Raw genomic sequence first — 18,006 nt, forward strand, 5'->3', positions numbered from 1 at the left:
TTCATCATAAGCTCCAAATCTAAGAAGCAAACTAGCAGAGTGTATCATTTCCCCTGAGTATTCTGAGTTAGAGAACAGGTGAATAAGACTATGAATTAAACATACTGGGGTCCAGAGAGAAAATGATACAACAAGAGAATGATCGGGGCGGGTGGGGAGGGCAAAAAAGGGAGATTTTAGTTCCAGTGAAACAATTAAAAAACCAAAACATTACCATGGAACTAGTAAATAAATAAAAATAACAAAAAAACTAAATAGACACAGCTCAAAATAAAATTACAGATTCAGACAAAAACACTTGAGATAAACATAATGAACACATATAAACAGCATAAACAATTCAAGCCTCATTGTCCCTCAAGCAGAGAATCCACAAATAGGACAGACTAAATATACAAAGAGATGAAATGAGAAAATTGCTCTGATGAATGAAAAAAAAAAATTGAAAGAGCACATGAAGACCCAGGAAAATAGATACTGAATGACATAGCTTTCTTAACTTGCTGAACTTCAAGGACTTAAGAAAAAGAAAATTCAGGGGTGCCTGGGTGGCTCAGTGGTTAAGCCACTGCCTTCAGGCTTAGGTCATGATCCCATGGTCTTGGGATCAAGCCCCACATCGGGCTCTCTGCTCAGCGGGGAGCCTGCTTCCTCCTCTCTTTCTGCCTGCCTCTCACCTACTTGTGATCTCTCTGTGTCAAATAAATAAAGAAAATCTTTATTTAAAAAAAAAGAAAAAGAAAATTCTTTTGGCATACTGACATAAAAAGTAAGGGAAGTCAATTAGATTGGCCTCTATCTTTGATAATCTATCTTCAATGCCAGAATATAATGAAGTGCCATCTGGAATTTCCAAGGAAAATTGTGACTCAAGACAATCTCATCCATCCGAGATAAGTTCCAGCAGGAAGTCCACAGCCATATACCTCGCGACACATGAAAGGGACTCCGAGAATACGCACCCATGGGTCTTCTTTGAAGAAATTATTTAGTGATGAAGCCTGGTCAATTTAGAGATGAGTCAAAATAAAGTGTTTGAGGAAGGACAGGCTGGGGTGGAAAGGATTTGTCATGAAAATACAATTCATTTGAACATAGAACCAGTGATACTAAGCGCTCGTGGCGGTGGAATTTCCACAACAGAATGTGCGTAATACCAACTGGGATATTGCACACATGGTAACAGAGCCAACATTGGGAGGTGAGGGGCAGGGGGATGGGGGGAAGTGTGTGTCTGAAGACTTACTCATCTTTCATATCTGTGCGTCATTCAATACTGCCTGAAATGGAAACCTATGGCTAAAAAAATAATGACTCCAACCTCTTAACATTTTTCATTGCTTTTCTTAACCATCTTTCCCCAAGAGGAACTGAGAAGGAAATAATATCTCTTGCAGTAAAGATGCATTTAATGAAAGGGCAGCAATTCCTTGTTTCACTTTAGCTTTACTTTTCTAAGGCTAAATTCGAGCGATATTACATCTATTATTTTATTTTAAGACAGTGTGTATAATATACTCATATTTTTGTAAAAAATAGATCTGCCTTTGTTTGCTTCTCTCTCAGTCCGTCTTGAGGCTACGTTCCCCTTCCTCCTCTTTTTCCTTCCACACAGGGCTTGGATTTTCATTCAGATAACCCGTCTCTCTGCCAGGCCAGCTGTGGGCTCCGAGGAACTCAGCACCCAGCCCCAGAGCGAGCGCGGAGGGTGTGCGATCGGTCTCGGGATAATCCCAGTTCTCCTCACCCCATGCAACTTGGGGCAAAGACAAACACAGTCTGGGATATTCCTGCCACTAGAGGGAAGAAAGTTTCACCAGGGATTTCTGCGGAAAGAGGCTTCCTAGCTTGAAGAGAATGCTGACCACAGGAGGCTCCCTCTCTCCCTTTGGGCTTGGTGGGGGTAAGGTGACAGCCTGCTGTGGTTACAGACTGTTTTATCACCAGTAAAGCCACCCTGAGACTTACACCCCACCCACAGAGGGCAGAATCACAGAGAAATGAAGCCCGGCCAGCCCACCTTGGCTCTGAATGTCAATTACAGAAATCAGCACATTTCCATGAGTGTTAAACCAACTAGAATCGGATTTTATATATTTTGAAACTGAAGCCAAAAACATTGTAACAAACTACAGAAATGATCTCTGAAACATCTATTTAGAAAATTGTGAAATATCATTTCCCCAATGACAATCATTTGGAGTTATTACTAAAAATATACATTTTTCCCTTGTCTAATTAACTATTTTGTAATAAGCATGTTTTATTTTTGCAAATGTAAGAAGTCATCCTTCTTGAAAATTAAATTGTCAAACATAAAAGCAATATATACTCATTGTAAAAAAAAAAAAAAACAAAAATCAAAAAAAAAGTCCAGTTTCTCTACCAGCTGACCCAAACAGGATTAGAAAGAGAAAGAATGTTCTTTGATCAGAAAATATAATTAACATGATTTTAGAAATAGCATCTTCATTTACTAAGCAGTTTACATGTATTAACTCATTTAATTTTCATAAACCATCTATGAGGCAGGGAACACTTAACATCTCCATTTTATAGAGAAAGAAGTATCTTTTTCATCTTTCCGCAATTGCCTGAAATTCCCTTGAAAAGAGACAAAGTCTGTAAGAGCATATTAAAGATCAACCGTTTATACATACCACACATGGTGGAGAAAAATAATATGCCTATGTGAGTGATCTTACTCAAAATGAACATAAAGGTAGCAGATCTCGTCTTGGGTTAGTGGACTTGGGATGAGAAGATTGCAAGTCTTGGGGTTTGGGGAAGTTGGGGCTGACTGGGCTTTCTTGACCTTATAAAAATGAAACCCCAGATCACTCTGAGAGCTACCACCACCTAAAATTGAACTTCTGTCATTTTTAATAAACGACTCAGAAGCATAAGCTCCAGGAAGTTGAAAACTGAGTCTGTCTCATTAGATGTTGTATTCCCCAGCCCTCAACACAGTACCTGGTACACAGTGCTCAGTGAGGGAAAGAAGGAAAGATGGAAAGAACGAGGGAAGGGAGGAAGGAAGGAGAGAAGGAGGGAGGGAGGGAGGGAGGGAGGGAGGGAGGAACAGAGAAAGGGAGAGAGGGATTATTTTCCACTCTACTTCTGATCCACCCACCTGCGCCTTTCTCCAAGCTGATGATGCCTTTAGAGGGACATACATTTTTTCCTCTTCCTATTGGCAGGAAGATGCGTGATGACAGGAGCTCAAAGCCTGTCTGGGACCATAAGAGCATGAAGCCGCAGTTTGAGGGTGACAAAGTAACAAGACAGAATCCTAGTTAAGCCTCAGTTACAGCCCTGTACTGCCCTCCAGCCTCCTGCATGGGAGGAAAAAAATGTATCTTGTTTAAATCGCTGTATTTGGGGGGTGGGGGGGGGTCTCTTAAAAAGAGCAGACTGATTCTTGACTGGTGTTAGTCAAGTACAGACACATTCTAGTAGAAACCATAGTTGCCAGGATGGTTAAATCATTGACTTTTCCTTAATTCAGTTCTTTTATTTTATCTTAATATTAGATTTCTAGAAACTCAGTTGACTTAAGGGAATTTACTGGGTCGTGTGGTTAATACCTTGAGGAGATTGCATCCCCGGGTATAGTTAGATCCAGGGGTTAAAAAATGTTCATAGAAGTCAATCTTTCTCTATCTCTTGGCTCTGCTTTTCTCTCTATTGGGTTAACTCCCAGGCGGGACATCTCTGTGAAATGAAGGCTGAAAGCGCCAGGCTCACATTATCCTTAGAGATAGCAGTTACAGCAGGGGAAAAACTCCTTATCCCCAGACTTCCCATAAAATCCTCAAGACTGACCCTCATTGGGCCCTCAATGGATCATGCGCCCATCTGAACCAATCACTGCGAACCATGGTTCAGGCCTGGGACCTGAACCCACCCCTGGAGCTGGAGATAGTTCAGCTCTACCTGAGCCAGGTGCATGGATAGTGGGAAATAGAAGGCTCTCCAGAGAAGCGTCCGCGTACTCTTACCAGAACGTAAGGAATGAATGCGAAGAGGTGACAAGTGCCGATGTCCACTGTAATTTATTTCTTGATTCACAAATGTTTATCGAAACACCAAGAATGTTCCTGGCCTTGTCACAGATGATGGGGATGTGAAGTGAGGAAAACAGACAAATACCGTGTCATCCCAAAACGTCCTTCACATTCAATAACGATGAAGCAGGTTCTTGTGTCCTTATGCATATCTTCTTCTGGGATATTACCAAACTCACTAGGGGGCTCTAGAATAATCTCTAGGTTCATAAAAAAAAGCAGTTTAGGACTTTCCCATTATGGGGAAGATGCAAAGGGCTGGGTGGGGTTTTCCTTGTGAGAAAGGGACTAAGAGAGGAGCCAAGAAAATTAAAGGTAATATCCAAACAGTTCATAGGTGGAGTCTGGGCATCTTGGGGAGAAGTCATCTGGTTCCCCAGAGAACGCAAGTACTCTTGCTCCTGCCCTCCCATGCGAAACTTGCAGCAGAGTATAAAAAGGGCTGGAAGAAATATTAATCTGACATATGGGCACCAATTAGGTTTTATAGGTCCAGGAAATAAAGCACTAACTTCTGTGGTTGCTGCTAGTGAAAATGGTGAAGTAATTTGTCTCCGAAGAAGCATGAAAACACGTCAGTGGTTTCCTGTTGTGCCCGCTGTCCCCCACCATGGCAGCGTGTTGTCCCAACAAATTTATTTTCAATCATCATAGGACATATGCTTACAGCTTTAGGAATGGAGCTACTTGAGATAAGGTGGAATTTGTCACCAAGAAACGAACTCCAGTAAAGTTGCTTCCTTGCCCACATTTCAGGAGACGTTGATTATCCTCCAAAATGTGCCCGAGTCAATGCACTGATTCAGAGCTCTGTGCAAGCCACTGACAGAGGCACAGACTGTATTTTAAGTGACACAGAAACAATTTGCTGTGCACCCCTTCTCCTCAGTGTAGCCTCCCCCCACTACCACCCAACCACCACGACTTGGCAGATACTGCTGGCCATAAGGTTTTTATTTATTTAAACAAATATCTGGTGAAGAAAGAGAATGGAAATAATCATATTTTGGTGGTGGTTGGGGGCGGCGAGGGTGGGGGAAAAATTGAGAAAAGACCAGTAAGGAATTTCCTTTTCCTCCACTGTTCACTAGAGTGTTTTGGGTAACCTGGTATGTTCTTGCCAAAAGCAAAACAAAAGATGGTCTGGATCTAGATGGAGACAGTTTTGGGGCCTGCCCTTTGACTCAAGTTCTTAAAACACTGGTCTCTTACAAATGTGTCTACCAATTACTTTGTCCCTCTGAGTCTCAGTCTTCCTCAGCTGTGAAATGGGGTTACCCACATGGACTCCGAGGGCAGTTGGGGGAGTCCGTGGGAGGTCCCATGGAAAGCACCCACAGGCACAGAGGGAGTGCCCCGTGAGAGACAGTCCTGCACTCACAAGCCCAATGTCATGTTTATGGAGTTGTCCCTGGCATGTTAGGCTTGGCATGTTATGTCCTTCCACATACAGGTGATCCAACCTCCAGGATCTCCGGGCTCAATGGAGGAGCCAACCCAGTGCTGGAGTGGCAGCGTTGTTCAGAGAAACTCTCTGCAAACCCAGACAAAGACAGTGCTCCTTGATGGCTCAGGCGTCTGTCCCTACCCCCCTTCTGCCCAAATAGGCCATTTAGATAACAAAGGCAAGTCTGAGATGTGAAATGGCTGATAGCAACCCCAAAATAGAGCCAATGTGAGCAGGAATAAAAGCCCTCTGTTGCCCGTCAGTGTCAGCGGCACCTACGTGTGAAAGGTGGGCGCTGGGGAATCAGAGCACTGTGAGCTTCCCATATAAGGCAGGAGAGGGTTCCTTCAGAGACAAGGGAGGGGTTGGCAACCTGCCGGGCTGGAGAAGGTCATTGCTCAGGTCCTTGATATGACATAGACCTTAGAAGAAACCTTCCCTCCAGCCTCATCTCCCAAAAGAAACTCTAAGATGCTCTAAGAACTTACAGGAGTTACCTGAGATCATACTATCAGGCTCAGGCAGAACCCAGGAGAAGAACCCAGGTCTCCCACCACCCAGCCCAGCTGGTGCCTTCCCAGAGGTTTCTACCCAGATGGAGCTTGGGTGTGATTGTTCCAGGCGTCAGCCGGATTGTTGGAGAAAAAGCTTCCAGGAAGCAGGGGAGCGCCAAGGAAGAAAGGGAAAGGAAGATGCTTTTTTAAAAAGGGGGAGGGGTACCTGGGTGGCTCAGTGGGTTAAGCCTCTGCCTTTGGCTCAGGTCATGATCTCAGGGTCCTGGGATGGAGCCTCGCATTGGGCTCTTTGCTCAGTGGGGAGCCTGCTTCCCTTTCTCTCTCTGCCTGCCGCTCTGCATACTTCTGATATCTCTCTCTCTCTCTCTGTCAAATAAATAAGATCAAATAAATAAATAAATAAATAAATAAATAAATAAATAAATAAAAAGGGGGGAGAGGGAGAAGAGAAAGGAATGTGTTTTTCAAATACAAAATCGATCTATGTTCACTAAAATGACAACTGTATGAAATAAAATGGGAAAATCTCTTGCTCCTTGTCAGGCACAGCCTCCCCGTCTCATTCTCCACAGGTCAAAACTGTTCACAATTTTCAGCGTGTCTTCCAGATTTTTTTCTATGCATGTATATGTATGTACCTTTTTTTTTTTTTAAACATAAGTGAGATTATACAATGGTTTGGCACCTGGTTTGGCAATTTGCTTTTTTTTTTTTTTTTTACTTAATAATATATTATGCAGGTCTTTCTGTGTCAACGCTTATAGGTCTACCTCATTGTTTTAAATGGCCCTGCAGTGTTTTATCATTTGATGGATCATGATTTATTTGACCAGCTCTCTAACGGGCATTTGGACTGTTTCCAGCATTCTCCTCACTAATACAAACAAGCCCGTGTTAAGAATCTTGTGCACCTGTGTGAGCGTCTCTCTCCTAAATATTTTAGAGTTGGGTCAAAGGGCATTTACATATTAAATTTTGATAGCTTTCACTAGTTACACTTTCAGAAACTGAATCAATTTGTATTTCCACCAAGAGCGTTGGCGAGTTCCCCTTCATCTATACCTTCATCAACACTGGGTCTCATCAGTCTTTGTGCTTTTTCTTTGTGTCGTGTTCACCTATATTCTTGAATTCTGAGTACAGTTAGACACCCATTTGCATTGTGAATAGCCGTTTGTATTTATCTTAGTGTGAAATGCTCAGGTGTTTTATTTTTTCCATTTTTCTTTTCCTGTTTGGCTTTCACCTTTTTTTCTTACTGAATTACGGAAGTTCTTCGTAAATCAAACAAGTGAATCTCAGTCTGCAAAATGGGGAGCTGTTGTACTTTCCAGTTTGTTGTTTCTCTCTTGGCTTTGTATGTATTGCTGTTTAAAATCTGTGTGTGGCCACATTTATAAATCTATTCTTTATACCTCCTGGGTCTTATGTCATGCTTGAAAAGATCCTCGTTACTCCAAGGGGATATTATTCTACCTTTACTCTAAAGTTTTATGGATTTTCTTATATGTTACAAATAATAGACCAAAATGGAATTTCCTTTAGGCAAGGAATGGTGTAGGAACTCAGCTTCCTCTTTCTCTCCCTTTCCCACCTCATTCCCCCCACCCCCCTATCACTAGTCTCTTGTCTGAACACTAATTGACTGATTGGTTGGTTGATTTGTTCTTTGACAATTTCTATGAAATACCACTGTTTCCATAAATCAAATTACTATTCATACTTAGGTATTTCTCTGGACTCCATCCAACTGATTGTTCTGTTCATTCATGTATTAACATCATTCTGCTTCAAATACTGTGGCTTTATGACATGTTTTCAGTTTCTATGGAGGCTAATCTCCCCATAACTCTTTCATAAAATGTTTGTTTTTTTTTAAAAAGTACTCTTGATTATGCTCCAAAGAAAAGACGTAGTATTATATTTTACAAAATCCACTCCCACACACATTCTTTATGCTTCTGCCATTATATCTAAGTAAAATCTTACAACGTGTATTAGCTACTTCCTCCTCAGGTGTTTCTGACCCTGAGGCATGTTGAGATTTGACCTTAGTTATTGGTCTAGTAGCAAAAAAGGGAAGCCGCGGTGTGTCTGGAAGAGAACGAGTGCCCCTTGCAAGGCTTCTGTCTTGGGTGAAGTCACCACGGGGTTTTCAATCAAAGTAAGGCTAGTCTGCTTAGACACAGGAAGAACACATGCCCAGTGGCAGGGGAGGCCCAGAGTGACTTGGCCACATTGAGAGTGTCACACCCCCCTTCATGGTTCAGCATCTCCTTCTTTCTCAATCAACTCTCTTTTACATGAGAAACTTGGGAAGGCTGTGAATTCAACTGACCTTGTAATTTTGCAACCCTCCCAATCACATTTTGTGTTTGATGTTTAGCAAGGTGAGTCTGTGACTACAATGAACAAACGATTTTTTCAGGTCTGCCGTAGCAACCTTCTGGTTCTCAGAGCATGGCTTGAGAGACCTTAGCTTGTCATTTGCTTTCTCTAAATGCTCTGCTGCTCCTAAGAGGACCCACCCAACGTGCCTCGCTCCAGCTCATTCTTCACCAGTCATCTTAGCCGCTGGATGCCGTGATTGGCATCTCTTTCCCACTGGCAAGGAGCTCCTCACTGCACTCAAGCATGTGTGTGTGGATATATGGATGTGTGTGTGTGTGTGTGTGTGTGTGTAGAAAAAGAGAGTGATTATGAGGCATTGGCTCGTGTGAGCAGAGAGGCTGAGAAATCCCATGATTGTCTACAAGCTAGAGATCCTGGAAAGCTGGCGGTATGACTCAAAAACTAGAAGTCTGTGTCTGATAGCTAAAGAAGGTGAGATATGTCCCATTCAAGCAGCTTGGCAAGGAGAAGAGGGGTGAGTTCTTTTTCTTTCTATACCTCTTATTTATCTGGGTCCTCAATGGATTAGATGACTCTCACTCACACTGGGGAGGCCAAGAGTCCACCAATTCAAATGCTAATCTCATCCAGAAACACTCACAGATACACCCAAAAATAACATTGAATCTGAGTGTCCCAGGGCCCCATCAAATTAACCCACAAAATTACCTGTCACATCCACTTTACCAGTCTGATGCCTGATTATCTCCTCTGCCTCTCCACGTATCACCACTTGAAATCTACAACATCAACATCTCTAGTGCTCAGACTCATGATTTCTTTGCACGGAAATCTCTGAAAAAAAAAAAAAAAGATCTTTGTGGGAAAAGACAGCAACTAATAAAATAACACACACCTAAAGAGGGAGAGGAGCCTACCCAGAGCATGGGATGTAGGTGAGAGTCTGTTTCCTTGAGCACTAGCTTGAAATCACTAGCTCATAAGTAAGATTTTGAGCTGAAGTCCCCTGGAACATTATCAGTGGAGTGATGAATGCAAAATGTTCCCTCTATTCTGCTGATTAAAAAATATGACTTTACTTAAGAGTTTTTGGCAAAATTCAAGACATCATCTAAAGAATTAAGCCTTCTAAGGATAAACCAGTGCCACCACTAATAGGGGACTTCAAAATACAACCGCAGACTGGCAGTGTTGTCATCACCTGGAAATTTACTAGAAATGCTAATTCTCAGACCCCACCCAGACTCACCCAGAATCAGAGACTTGCTGGGTGTAGGCTGTGTGGGGCCCAGAATCTGTTTTAATAAGCCCCCCGGGTGATGGGATGTCTACTAGTGTTTGAGAATCACAGGTTTAGACAAACCTGAATTCCAGTCCCGACTCCTCCACTTATAACTGGGGTGACTTTGGCAAGACACTCAGTCTTCTCCTCTGTGTCAGCGGGACCTCGGTGGAAGCTACCATACAGGCTTGTTGTGAAAATAAAGTAATGAAATAGGTATACAGAATGCGTGAAAGAGCCTGACACAGAGTGCTTAAAAACTTAGCTTTTCAACTATCTCTTAAGGCTGTAATGGGGATGAGAAGGACTAAGGTTTTTGGAGTTTAGTACAGCAAACAGCAGGCAAGTAATAAACAGTCTATGCTCAGGGCTTCTGAATGGTTCACTCAGTGAAGCCCTTGACTCTTGATTTCTGCTTAGATCATGATCTCAAGGTTGTGAGATGGAGCCCCATGTTGGGCTCCTCTCTCAGTGAGGGGTCTGCTTGTGACTCTCTCTTCCTCCCTCTCTGCCCCTCCCCCCAATCCTTCTCGCGCTCTCTCTCTTTCTCCAAAATAAATAAATTAAATCTTAAAAAAAAAAATAACATGTACTTAAAAAAAAAAAAAAAACAGTATGAGCCTGGGTGGCTCAGTTGGTTAAGCGTCTGCCTCCATCTCAGGTCATGATCCCAAGGTCCTGGGATCGAGCCCCTCACTCAGCTCCCTGCTCAGTGGGGAGCCTCTTCTCTGTCTGTCTGTTGCTCCCCCTTGCTTGTGCGCTCTCTCTGACAAATGAATAAATTAAATCTTAAAAAAAAACAAAACAGTATATGCTCAATGATGGTAGCCAGTAGTAGTGTCCATGGTGGTGGGAGTAGTAGAAAGGGTAGTAAGAGAACCCTTAACCCCCTGGCACTTAAACCTTGGTGTACTTGCTTGTTTAAGTACTGCATATACTTAAACCCCTTCCATGCTACCTTTACTACTCCAAACAATCCCACAAGGTTAGGTGCAGCATAATTATCAGCACTTGTGAGATGAGGGAATTGAGTATAAAAGGGTGACGTTTCTCCCCCAAGATCATGTAGCCCTTCAGTGAAGGAACAAGGATCCAAACCCAGGCCACCTAGCTCCAGAGTTCAGGCACTTAAGCACTAATCTGGGGAGACACAGAAGAAATGCTGAGAGAAGGGGAGGGAGAGAGAGAGGAAAATGGAGGGGGAGGGGGAAGAAGGAGAGAAAGGGAGAGAGAAGATGCCATTTTATTTGTATTCCATTTTCTGGAAATGGAATCCCTCTTCCTGCACAATTTTCAGCCAAAGAAGTGATAAATAGTGTTGCCTCCAGCCTAAGGCTCCAAGGAAGGGAAGGAACATGTTCAGCAGGAGCCCCCGGGGTGGGGTTGGCGGGGGTTGGCCAGTGTTTACAACTGTTTCACTGGTAATGACCTGAGAAACAGAAAAACATCACCTGTCAGTGTCATTGGAGTTGGTGCTGGTGGGAAAGTCCCCAGTGGGACATACAGTGGGATCTAATAGAGAAATTAGACATTCTGGCAAACTTGGACCAGACATCCATAGAAAAGTCATCCCAAGTGGACTTCAGAGAGGGACAGAGGAAAGGCAAGTGAAAGTACGGGGTCCTTTCAGTTCCCAGTCACGGTATGGACAGAAAAGCCCAGGTTCCCCCAATGAGCTAGGGTCACAGTAGGCAGAAATAGGAGTCAAGCCCCCTTCGCTCCTGGCCTTGCAGCCGACAGAGACATACCCAGAAGATGGCCTTTTAAAGGTGCAGGAGACCTCAAAGATAACTTCCAATTCCTAAAGACAACAGGGAAAAGCAACCCCAAAAGGATTCTCATTTCAGAAATACGGAGGCTGGGAACAATGGAAGGCAGTGAGACCCATTTGCTAGAATGTTTCAGTTCAGCTGATCTGGTATTTATTACATACCTAACAGGTGTCCATTTTTCTCTAGGTTCTGCTAAAGTAGAGATAAAACACCATCTTGTCCTGAGAAATTCCTAGTCTAACACAAAAGAAGAATTATAAACAGATAATTACATGCAGTAAGAAACAAAAATAAATTAAAAAAAAAAAAAAGGCCTTAAGAGGATGACCTAAGAACACAGAAGTACGGAAGACAGAGAAAACAATACGGCAAATGTGCCAAAATATTGCCACTTGGAGAATATAGGTGAAAGGGACTCTGCTCCCTGGACTATTCTTGCATCTTTTCTGCAGGGGCAAATGTTTTCCAAAATAAAAAGTTCAAGAAGAGGGAACAAGGTTTTTGTTAGCTGCAGAGCTTACGTAAGAAAAAGCTATGCAGAATACCGGCCAATTCTTCGCCATGTGGGGCAGCCCCATACTTCCCAGAACATCGAGCACTTTCTGAGCTTCTACCAACGCTGTGCTTACTCACTGGGAGGTCCGAAAGTGCCCATAAAATTTCTATAGAGACAGACAGACAGACAGACACAGCAAGTTGTGTTTGGTATCTCCCCCACTCCATCGAGAACCATCACTGGAGGGGTCCCCAGGTAGTGATGTGCACCGAGTCAGAGGTTGAAAGCATGTGTCGGCTTTTAGATCTAAACAGAGCATCTCACTTCTCCAAGTATGGTCCATTGACCAAACACAGCAGCTCACCCTGGGGGACTGACCCAAATACCGATAATCAACTCCCACCCATCCACCCCCCCCACACTCTCCACGCCCCACCCTCCCCCCTCCGGAACTTGTGAATCAGAATCTGTTTTAACAGGATCCAGGTGATGCTAATGCACATGAAAATGTGAGAAGCACAGCTTTATTATTATTATTTTTAAAGATTTTATTTATTTATTTGACAGAGATATCACAAGTAGGCAGAGAAGCAGGCGGGGGGAGCGGGAAAGCAGACTCCCTGCTGAGCAGAGAGCCCGATGCGGGGCTCGATCCCAGGACCCAGAGATCATGACCTGAGCCAAAAGGCAGAGGCTTAACCCATTGAGCCATGCAGGTGCCCCAAGAAGCACTGCTTTAAACTGTGGCATTTAAGCTGTGCTCTCTGAGGAGGTCCCTCGGGTCGGACAGGCCATGGAGAGGAAGCCACTTCAACCTGAGGGTTCAGCTCCTGGAGCTTCCACTTAAGCTTGGGGCTGAACAAAGAGGTAGACAGCTGGGAACAAACAGCTGGGAAGCCCTCTCCGATTCTCAGTCTCCCAGGGAAGAAACAGAGGTCCTGGAGGTGACGTGACTTTCCACACACGCAGGATATGTGGAAGACGGTCAGAACTCAAATCCACACTCCTGACCCTGAGCACAGTGCTCCCCGCCAGGCACTCTGAGCCTGTTTTCCTCAGCGACCAGTCTGAGGCTGGACGAGCTGGTTGCTGCTGTTCCCGAGCACCGACAGACCCCAGCCAGCCCCCGGTCCACGCTGGGAGCCAGGCAGCAGACCCCTGCTGCTGAACCTACTCCTGGCCGAACCTGCTTTGCTTTCTGCAGTGCTCGTCACAGACTCTGGCCACCTGTGCCTGTCTGGTACGTTGGCCCGGACCACTACGGATTTTGTTGGATTTTGTCGGAAGCATGAAACTGTCCCCACAGCCCAAACTCCGTGTGGGTCAAAGGGAACAGTCCCTCTAATTTAATCTGGAGTCAGCTCTGAGATCAGAGATTGACTTTTTTCTATTTCTCCCAGTAATAAGGACTTTTTGCCAACAGCCCAGCTTTCTCCCCCAGGGCAGGATGTAAGCCACGATATTGAGACAGTGACTTCAGCACTGAGGTGCTTAGCCAGTACTAACACAGCCCCGTCCCCCCAATTTACTGGCTGGGCTTACTGACTAAGTCACTTCACCAGTGTAAAGCTTCGATCTCCTCAGCGGGAGAACGGGGTTAGAACACATGACCTCAGTCTTGTTGAGCAGTGGAGGATGAGTGGGTGCTGAGCATCTCTGGTCCCCACCTTCCTTCCGGTCCTCTCCCTGGCCCACCTTCCCTAATTCACCAGGTAACAAGGCCCTTTGCATACCATTATGAAGATGCAGGTGGAGGGGGGTGGAGGGCGGGAGTGGAGGAGGTGATAAGAACAAGGGCAGGGAGGTGGGGAGGCTGCTCTGAGCAGCTCCAGGCTTGGAGGGGCGCTGAACCAGACTCTGACTCAGCCCCCTGATAGGTGTGTCCCATTTGTCCCCATCCTGAGATTTCTGCCACACCCTCTGTCGGGCTTTCAAAGGCCCTGTGGTCGCTCCTTACAGGGTCCTCCAAATGGGCCTGTAAGGTGTGGTTTGGGTCCTCCCAGAAGCTCTGGTCCAGCCGCTCCCCCAACTCCCCAAGCTTCCAGGCATCCCCCTCCCCAAAGAAAGGCCTGACTATGGGGATTCAAGAGAGATGCGTCCCAGGGCTAAAGCTGTCCAGAGCAGAAAGAACAGATCTTGAACGGCCTCCGTCCAGGACTTGTGAGGGCTGTGAATGAGCTCACTCCATAGCACTACTGGCAGATTTTATCAGTCTCTGACTTCTTTCTTTAAGAAAATCCTCTATAGGGGCGCCTGGGTGGCTCAGTGGGTTAAACCTCTGCCTTTGAATCAGGTCATGATCTCAGGGTCCTGGGATCGAGTCCCACATCGGGCTCTCTGCTTAGTGGGGAGCCTGGTTTCCCTCTCTCTCTCTGCCTGCCTCTCTGCCTACTTGTGATCTCTGTCTGTGTGTCAAATAAAATCTTTAAAAAAAAAAAAAAAGAAAATCCTCTATAGCCCTTACCATGTGTCAGGCATGTGCTATGCATTTTATAAATATTACCTCATTAAACCTCATAACAACCAGATGAGTGACAGGGCACAGAAAGATTAAGAGTTTGTGATGAGCACAAATCAACCTCAGGCAATGAGCAGCAATAAGAAAGGGATGGGCATCTGGGCTCCCCCTCCCCCATCAGAACAGGATTTTTTTTTTTTCCCCTTGCTGCCAAATGCAGGTGCATGCAGGGAAAGGGGCAGATTTAATGATTGAACCTGGTCTCCTCTGGGTTGGTCGCAGGCTCTCAGCAGCCTTGCTGACCCAGCCACCCGTCTCAGAGAGGGACCTCTTAGACCAGGGCTAGATGCCTGGGAGCGGGGCTGGGTGCACAGAATGGATGCTCCCGGGGGGGAGGAGTCAGCGAGATGGAGCCTGGAGATGGCCCCCCTCTCCCACTGGAAGGACAGCCACCGACCCCTTTGCCATAACCGACTTCCTAGCCTGACAGACTCCTACCTGCTTTATTTCCCATGATGCTCATTTGCAGACTTCTGGGACATCAGTGAACATTTGGTATGTTAGCCCAGATCGTGAAGGTTTTTGTTGGAACTCTTCCCCACCATCTCCCCAACATCACCATGAACTAGCTCCTCCACCCCCGCCATCCCTGCCCAAAGTCTGTGCAGGTCAAAAGAAATAGTCTTCTTTATCAACCAAACTGAAATTAGCTCTGGGATCTGAGATTGATTTGTTAAATTTCTTACAGTAATACGCGGGGGCTGTCATGGTGAATGTTATTCGCAATTGTTTTATCTCCTAAGGGCTATCTGAAACATTTTGCCTGCACGGGACTTTACAAATTCTCATCTGCCTTTTAGGCAAGCCATCTTCATTAACTCATGATCTGAGGCATTATTAATTTATTACTCAACTTGGTGTAGTGGCTTGCCTTAAAAAGGCCAGTTATTAATCACGTCTCCCTGCTCAAATAGTCTTGATTGAACTTCCTTTTATGTTTTTACACTTATGCATGAGTTTGAAACAGTGGAATGACCCTAAAGTACATATGAAACCCCAAATCAGTCTTTTACATGTTCAAAAATTACAACAAAACCAATTTAAGAGGAAATGTTTTCATCTAATTAGAAAAGATGATAGCCCAAGCCTTATTTATTTGGATCCGGTCTTTCAACTGCAGGACTGGCCATGGCCCTGGAGTAAGGCATGCTAACCTGCCTCTCCACTCACACTAACTCAGTAAATAGGCCGATCCAGCTTTCCAGTTCCAGCTGACTGATAAACACAAACTAAACAAAGTCATGAAAGCTAAAGAACAAATTGGAAACTGAATATCCTCTTGTTTTTGTATCTTCCAGTATTGTTCATTAACTTGGGGAAGAGAAACCATTGAAAAGCTCCCCTCATGTTTCTATCTTTTTTTTAAAGATTTTATTTATTTATCTGAGATATTTATTTGTATATATATGTATATACATATATGCATAGATATAAATATTTATTTATCTGAGAGAGAGAGAATAAGAGAGAGAGACAGCATGAGAGGAGGAAGGTCAAAGGGAGAAGCAGACCCCCTGCTGAGCAGGGAGCCTGATGTGGACTTGATTCCCTGACTCCAGGATCATGACCCAAGCTGAAGACAGTTGCTCAACCAACTGAGCCACCCAGGCACACTCATGTTTCTATCTTATGTAATATTTTACCCAATATATTCTTTGAGCTGGCTCTAGGTAGACCAACGATCAATGCTGAGATCATTCAAAGTGAAGAAGCATGTAGACTGACCGCTACTGCCTTGAGCTTGGTCCCAGTAATCTCACCACACTGGCCCACCACATGCTCTTCAAAGCCCTTTGTCTCAGAGGCCAGAAGTCAAGGGACTCCAGTGTACTGGCTTCTTCTCTTATTAGTATCTTGGTTGCCCAGTGTGATGGGCTGAATTATGTTCCCCCCAAATTAATATGTTGCAGTCCTAACCCCTAGTACCCCAAAATGTGACTGTATTTCAAGAGAGGGTCTCTAAAGAGGTAATTAATTAAAATGAAGTCATTAGAATGATCTCTAATCCAAGATGACTAGTGTTAAAAGAAGAGGAATTTCGGACACAGACACATACAGAGGAATGGCCATGTAAAGACACAAGGAGAAAGTGGCCAAATTTGGGCCATTGCCCAAATATTTTAAAAATGTTATTCATCTGGGATGCCTGGGTGGCTCAGTTGGTTAAGCAGCTGCCTTCGGCTCAGGTCATGATCCCAGCGTCCTGGGATCGAGTCCCACATCGGGCTCCTTGCTCGTCAGGGAAACTGCTTCTCCCTCTGCCTCTGCCTGCCATTCTGTCTGCCTGTGCTCGCTCTCTCTCCTCTCTCTCTCTGACAAAGAAATAAAATCTTTAAAAAAAAAATGTTATTCATCTGTAAAATCTAGCAACAATGGGTTCATGGTCTTTAGAGACCTTCCTTTTGAAGCCAAGGAGAAAGGCCTCAGGAGAAACCAACCCTACTGACACCTTGATCTTGGACTTCCAGCCTCCACAACTGTGAGAAAATAAATTTTTGTTAAGTCACCCAGTCTGTGGTACTTTGTTATAAAAGGTATAGGAAACTCGTATCCCAGTTTTCATTCAGGTTTTATATTTACTATTTAAGCTAAAAAATAATAATAATAATACATGTGACCATGGAAAGTTATATATGCTTATAGTGAGTAGAAATATTCTGAGCAAAGAAGTTGGAAATCCCGGCAGGCCACAGAGCAAACTCATAGCCATCAGGTAAGCAGATTCTTTCCAGTGACTTGAAACTGGATGGTTGGAAGTCATATCTCCAAATGAGTTTCTCCTCCTAGGAGTCAGGAGGAGAAAAATTATTCATGAGCTAGAAAGGCTTCCCTGAATTTCCTACAAAAAGGAACTGAGGTAGCTCCATGAACATGGTCTCCCAGTAGAAGTAAGGGGGTTTGATGATTTGAATGAAAGTGCATATATGGACTCTGAAAAACAATCTGAAGGGTTTGAAGGGGTGGGGGGTGGGAGGTTGGGGGAACCAGGTGGTGGGTATTAGAGAGGGCACAGACTGCATGGAGCACTGGGTGTGGTACAAAAACAATGAATACTGTTATGCTGAAAATAAATTTTAAAAAATGATAAAAAAAAAAAGAAAGTGCATTTGTACCTCAGTAACTAGCTGTGTTATGCTAATTACATAAGCTACCACACAGACAATCCTTAAAACCTCAGGGCATTTGTAGGAAAAAGTTTGATGTGTCTTTACAAGAAAATTTGATGTGGCTCAGCAGAAGTTCTCCTCCAGGAGACACAGGATCCAGGATCCCTCTGTCCTGTGACACTACCATCTCAACATAGAATGTTCACGGTCACTATGGTGGGGGGAGACACTGAGAGGATGCACATCAGCTTTTCACGACCTCAACCCAATAGGACACAAATGTTCAAGGTCCATTTGTTCCAACTAATAAGTGAGGAAAGTTGGGAGATATAGGGGAACAGATAGAATATTTGGTGAGCTCAGATGGTCTCTATCACATTTTTCTGAACGCTTGTTATGCATGAGCCATAGTGCTAAGAACTCTACATATAGTGTTTTGCTGCATTCCTT

The sequence above is a fragment of the Lutra lutra genome, chromosome 2 (assembly GCF_902655055.1).
Source record: "Lutra lutra chromosome 2, mLutLut1.2, whole genome shotgun sequence".
NCBI classification, from domain to species: domain Eukaryota; kingdom Metazoa; phylum Chordata; class Mammalia; order Carnivora; family Mustelidae; genus Lutra; species Lutra lutra.